The 6,000-nt window shown below is 35.2% G+C and overlaps 1 protein-coding gene across 1 annotated transcript in view; it reads left to right on the forward strand.

The window, feature by feature from the left end:
• Positions 1-6,000, forward strand: part of CACHD1 (cache domain containing 1) — a 213,431-nt gene that overhangs the window by 81,339 nt on the left and 126,092 nt on the right. The gene's annotated exons all lie outside the window — the stretch shown is intronic.

The following is a 6,000-nucleotide window of genomic DNA, read 5'->3' on the forward strand; positions in this document are numbered from 1 at the left end:
TCCCAACATACTCAAATTTTAAAATGTTAGAAATTATTTCATCTGATATAGGAAAAAGTGCCTGGGTTTTGCAGTCAGACAAGCCACAGGTCAAATTCTGATATTCCTACTAACTCTGTGACCCCCGGTAATTGAGCCTTTTTGAGCTGCGGGTCTTCCGTGTCAAAGGGAATACGATAGCTGCCTTATGAGATTGTGAGAATTAAATGAAGTAATGTCAAATTAACTGAGCATAAATGAAATTCTTACGTGGAAGGTTCTAGTATAAAAGCTGCTCAGTGGATACTGGCTCCTTTTGTCCTTTCATTTTTCTTTGCTCCTCTTGGATTCTTCCTTTGCTTCTTTCCTCCCATCTTCCCTCAATGTTCTGTGGGGTCAAAAAGTTCTGAAGCCAAATTCTATTCACTTTATTTATAGCTGGCTTCACATGGACTGCTTCCTAAAGTACAACATAGTGTTGGTGAACTTGGTCATAAATAATTGATCCACGCTTGAAAAGAAGGGTGGTAAAGAAGATTCTGGGTTTTAATTTCAGCTAATCCACCAACTTCATTACTCTATGTGACCATCACCTAGTAATTTGAAGCTAGGTTGGAAACTTAAGTAATAAACAGGACCAAGCTAAAAACCAGACTGTAGCAGATTACTTCCACAGAATAAAAAGATAGCTATCGTAAAACACATAATAATTTAAATTCTTTGAAATGCTGCCTTTATTTTATTCATGGAAAATGACTTGACTTGATCTGAACTTCAGAAGTGCCTTATAAAGGAAAAAGCTTTGCAAGTGTCAGTGGAGTAAAGTTATATATAGGTTAGTTAGAAGAAATGACTGAGGTTTAGTCTTGATGTTCGGCATTTCCTGTTTATAGACATTAAACATTTTTTACCGGTTTCTGCAGGTTAAATTTAGAAGATGTAAACAGATATGTACTCTTTTTCTTAGCTTTAGATGTTTTTAAAAACTAAGACCTGAAATTATAATACTTATGAAGTGGTTTGCTATATCAAGTCTTACCTTCATAATTCCTGTCTTGTTTTTATTTCAGCAAACTGGAAAGTGCTCGAGGATCATGAAATGTAAAAGGGTTTTAGCGGGGGAGGATTTCTACACAAAGTATGTTCGAGGAAAGGTTTTGGGAGACCAGTGGCCACTTGATAACGTTTGATAGAAACTGACCCAGGGATATCAGTTTTGCTGTGTATTCCCTTAAGTAACAGATACAGGTTCTTCCTTCAGCTGTTTTCACACATAGAGGTTGTTTATGTTTTCTTGGATGGATGTTGTTGCTTTATTTAACTGTGAACAAGTTTGGAAGGGATCAATAGCAATTTTTAAAAATTATAGCCGCTGATTGAGCACCTATGGAAAACTGGTGCTAGGCAGTTTCAGTATATTATCACATTGATTTTTCTAAATAACCTTGAAGGAAAGATATTACTTATTACCGATTAAGAAACTGAAGATCCCAAGGATAAGTTACCTGCAGTCTCATGACTATTATGTAAGCTAATTTTCAAAATAAGTTTGGCACAAAGTTATCTTATCTATATTATTTTTATTTTAACAGTTTACTTTGAAAATTTGTGTTTTCATTCAAAATAGGGGTCTCTGCTAAACTCTGTCTATATCTGAATAATTCAGGTGAAGGAGAATTACCACATAGTTCTGTGTCTCCTCTCTCTGGTCATCAAGTTCTTCCTTATATTGACCCAGAATGTACTTTTAACTCCGCTCCCATCTCTCTGGTCTACCTCCTGGAAGAACCCTGAACAAATAGATCTTATGCCTCTTTTTAACTTAGTATTGGGAGATAAACTATCATGTCATTATTATCATTTAGCCTAAATTTAAAAATACACAGGTCCTAAATGCTTTCTTCTTCTTTGACATGATTTTCATTCTTCTTCAGTCCTCCGGTCACTCTAACAATGACAATAATAAAAGCTCATATTTGCATATGTACTGAATACTTTGCTATTACTTCACTATCATGATACTACTGTGGGTTGACTTGAACAGGAGTTACCCCATTTTATAGTGAAGAAACTGAGACCCCTGATATTTTTTTGACTTGATTAATAACTGCCCAGGATCTCTGAACCCTGATATCCTGGACAGTACCCAGGACGAAATCTTTAGGAAATGTTTACCTCTTACATTTTCTATTGTATAAAACTCTTCCCATCACAGTCATTCACACTTTCACATGTAATATGTCCTTTGAACTTCAGAGAGCCACTCCATAAGGTGGGCAGAACTATTTAATTCAGATGGAGAACTCCTCTCCAGAGCAGAATTGCTGAGTACCACCAGAGTGTTCAGTGTGACTGGATGATGCCAAACTGTTCCCACAGTGATTGTCATAGGTAACCTTTCTACAGATAGTACATTAGAAATTTGCTGGTCTGTACCCTCTTCCATATTGCTGTTAACTGATATTTTAATCTTTTGTCAGTCTAGGGTATCTGAAATGGTATCTAATGAGCTTCATTTGCTTTACTCTGACTATTAATGAGGTTGAAATGACTTTTTACATGTTTATGATACATTTTTGTGGTTTCTCGTTCTGTAAAATGTCTACTAATGTCCTTTGTCTATTTTTTAAATTGGGTTGCCTGTTTATGTTAGAAATTTAAAAGCTCTATACATGTTCTAAATCAGTGCTATCCAAACGAACTTTCTGTGATGATGGAGATGTTCCCTACCCATGCTAATTAAGCAGCCAGTAGCAACATGTGGCTACGGAACACCTGAAATGTGCCTAGATCTACTGAGTAATAAAATTTTAAATTTTATTTAATTTCAGTTTTAATTAAAATAGCTGCATGTGACCAGTGTTACCATATTAGATTCTCTTGCACATTTATGTTTTAGAAATATATTCTCCCAATTTGTGGCTTTTTACTTTATGCTGTCTTTTAAAGGATTAAAGTTTTAATTTTAATGATCAGTTTTTTAAATTATTCTTTTCCTTTTTGGTTTCTGCTTTTTATGTTTTGTTGAAAAATTATTTTCTACCCCAAAGATATAAAGTTCTTCTCCTATATTGTCTTCTAAAGCTTTCGCTTTTCTTATTTAAGACTTTTTTCCAGCTGAAATTGATTTCGGTGTTGGGTGTGAAGTAGGTACCTAATTTATTTTTTCTCCCTGTAAGTATCACCATTCTAGCACTATCTGTTGGACAGTTTCCTTTTTTCCCTAATGTGTTCTCTGTGTGTTTTCAGTCATTAGTCAAGTTTCCTGTGTATACGAGTTTGATTTGGTTCTGCTGGTGAATTTAAATATCATAGCGCCAGTATCACATAGAGTGACACCATCCTCCCATTTTTCTTCAGAGCATCTGTGGTGTTTTGCTCTTACATATGAATTTTAGAATTGGCTTGTCTAATTCTGAATGAAAATATCACTGGGATTTTAATTGGCATTTCAACAAATCTATAGATTAATTTGGGGAGAATATCTTTGCTAACATGGTATAATCTCCATTGACTTAGGAATTCTACAATGTCTTTTAGCATAGTTTTGTAATACGTTCACAAAAGACTTGAATATCCAAGCATGTGGGATTTATTTCTAGATATATTTGTTTATATTATAAATAATATCTTTAAAAATTATATTTTTCTAACTGTTGCAATTTGAGTTTTATAGGTTTTATATCTAATTACCTTCTTAAACTATCATATTAGTCCTAATTATTCACCTATAGATTCCTTTGGGTTTCCTGTATACATAATCATATATGCAAATAAGACAGTTTTGATTCTCTCTTTCTATTTCTTAACCTTTTATTTCTTTTCTGTGACTTGCTATACTGGCCTCCAGAAAAGTATTACATAGGTATGGTAACAGTGGCCACCCATGATGTGTATTATGTTTATTGTTTAGTTTTAGGTATATTCTGATTTTGCTTATCATTTCTTCTTTTATCTGTTATTTAGAAGTATGTTTTAAAATTTCCAAATATCTGTAGAATCTTTCTAGTTACCTAACTATCCTCCCTCTGTCCTCCTTCATTATACTGAGCTCTTTGGGTTACAGTTTTATGCAGTGTCTCCTATGAGATTCCTCATCCTGGCCAAGCCCTGAAGTTTATCCTTTATGCCTGGTGCCCTGTACTATCATCAGAGTGGAAGCTCGAGATCTCCAGATTATGCCCACATTCTCAGGGTGAGAGTAGGGTTTGGCACTGCTTATTTTTCATATTTCTGGCTCTCATCTTGTATAGCAACTCCGTCTCCTAAACAGTGGTTTTGGTTTTTATTCTGGACACTAGCCTCTTAACAATTAGAAGAACAGTTACACCTGCTTGTAATATTTGTTTGATAAGCCAAAAACAAACTAGTTATTTAAAGTAGATTATTGTCCTATGTGCTCTTAATTTTAGCTCACAATCTTTAGTCGAAAAAGAACCACTTCTTTTGCATGGTTTTGTATGTTTTGTAGTATCTGGAATCCTGACTTGAGTTTTCTCCTTTGGGGTAATGAAAACTAGAGCCCCATGTGTTCTTGCCCTCCTCCTTACTAATCAGATTTTATTGAGAGTTGGATCTGACTTGTGCATACTATATAACTTGGCATTAAATCTAACATGTTGTTAATATCTTTTGGTTAGGCGAGCAAAGTAATTAAAACTAATAAAAAACATTTTGTGATTCTTGACTCTTACCACAAAACTCTCCATGGTATAGACTTTTCTTTGCTTTTTCTCATTTCTTTTAAATTAACCTTCAGTGTGTGGTTCTAAATTGCCTAACAATGTGTTTTAAATCTTTAATTAGTTCAGTATATGTAGTTTTGCTGCCAGGAAACTATGGCAACAGCCTCAGGAAAATAAAAATCCCATGAACACGTTCTTGTATGGAACACCTCCCATATACTCCGTTTTTGAATACTTTAAGAAATTAAGTTGTGTGAGCATATTAGGGCATTATATACAATTGAACCTGAATCAAGAAAAATAAATTTTTGATCAAGAGCCTCAGAAGATAGCAAAACATAGTCCATAAAACACAAAGCAGTGGAAAGAAAACAAAAGGAGAAAGAACCTCTTGGGGCACTTGATGGGATCCCTAAAGGAATCAGTCACCTTGGACATATTGTTTCAAGAGCATTTAACTTTTTCTTAAACGCTCTAGTAATTTTTATTCAAAGGAATGGCAAGCATGTTTTCATAATTAATGCAGTATTTCATAAACTATTGACTGTTGGCAGCAGCTAATTTTAGAAGACATCAGAATTCTTTTGAAATGGGAGAGCTGGTAACAGAACTGCTTACATACGAGATGTACCTGACATGGAGCCAAGGGCGTTCCTTCTAGCAATTCTCCACCTTATGTGGTATCAGTTTGTATCTCCTCAGGACCATATCCATCAGCACGTAAACATGCTGTTCTATTTTAAACACACAAATAAAAACTCCTTGGCCCCATTTTCTTCTCCAACTACTACCTTGTGTTTTCTTTCCCTTTGAAAGAGACCATCACAAGAGTTGTCTATATACTCATTAGATCCAGTTCTCCCATTCTCTCTAAAACCTCCAGCCTCACCAGTCCCACAGAACTGCTCTCTTCAAGGTCACCAGTGATCTCCACTTTGCTAAATCCAGGGTCCTTACTGTATTTGGTTAACATTAGTATTGAATAGTTAATCCCTTCTATCTTTGATAAACTTTCCTGACTTGGGCCGGAAGGACCCCACACTTGCCTCCTTGCTGTTTCTTGGCACATTCCTGCTGTAGGGCTTTTGCACTGGCTCTGTTCCAACATATATCTCCTTGGGCCCTGGTCACCAACGAGGCTTTCCTCACATATCACCTGCTGAAAGAGGTGACCACCATATTTAAAACTGCAGCCCACCCTGTCCCCTAAACTCCTGATTTTCCTTTACCTTGTTCTACTTTCTTTTTCTTTCATCCCTTATCACTTTTTGATTTTAGTGTATTGGCTTTATAAAATTAGTTTATAATTAGGCTCTATAAAATTAGGAGTGGAAAT

The sequence above is a fragment of the Pteropus vampyrus genome, unplaced genomic scaffold, assembly GCF_000151845.1.
Source record: "Pteropus vampyrus isolate Shadow unplaced genomic scaffold, Pvam_2.0 Scaffold151, whole genome shotgun sequence".
Taxonomy (NCBI): Eukaryota; Metazoa; Chordata; class Mammalia; order Chiroptera; family Pteropodidae; genus Pteropus; species Pteropus vampyrus.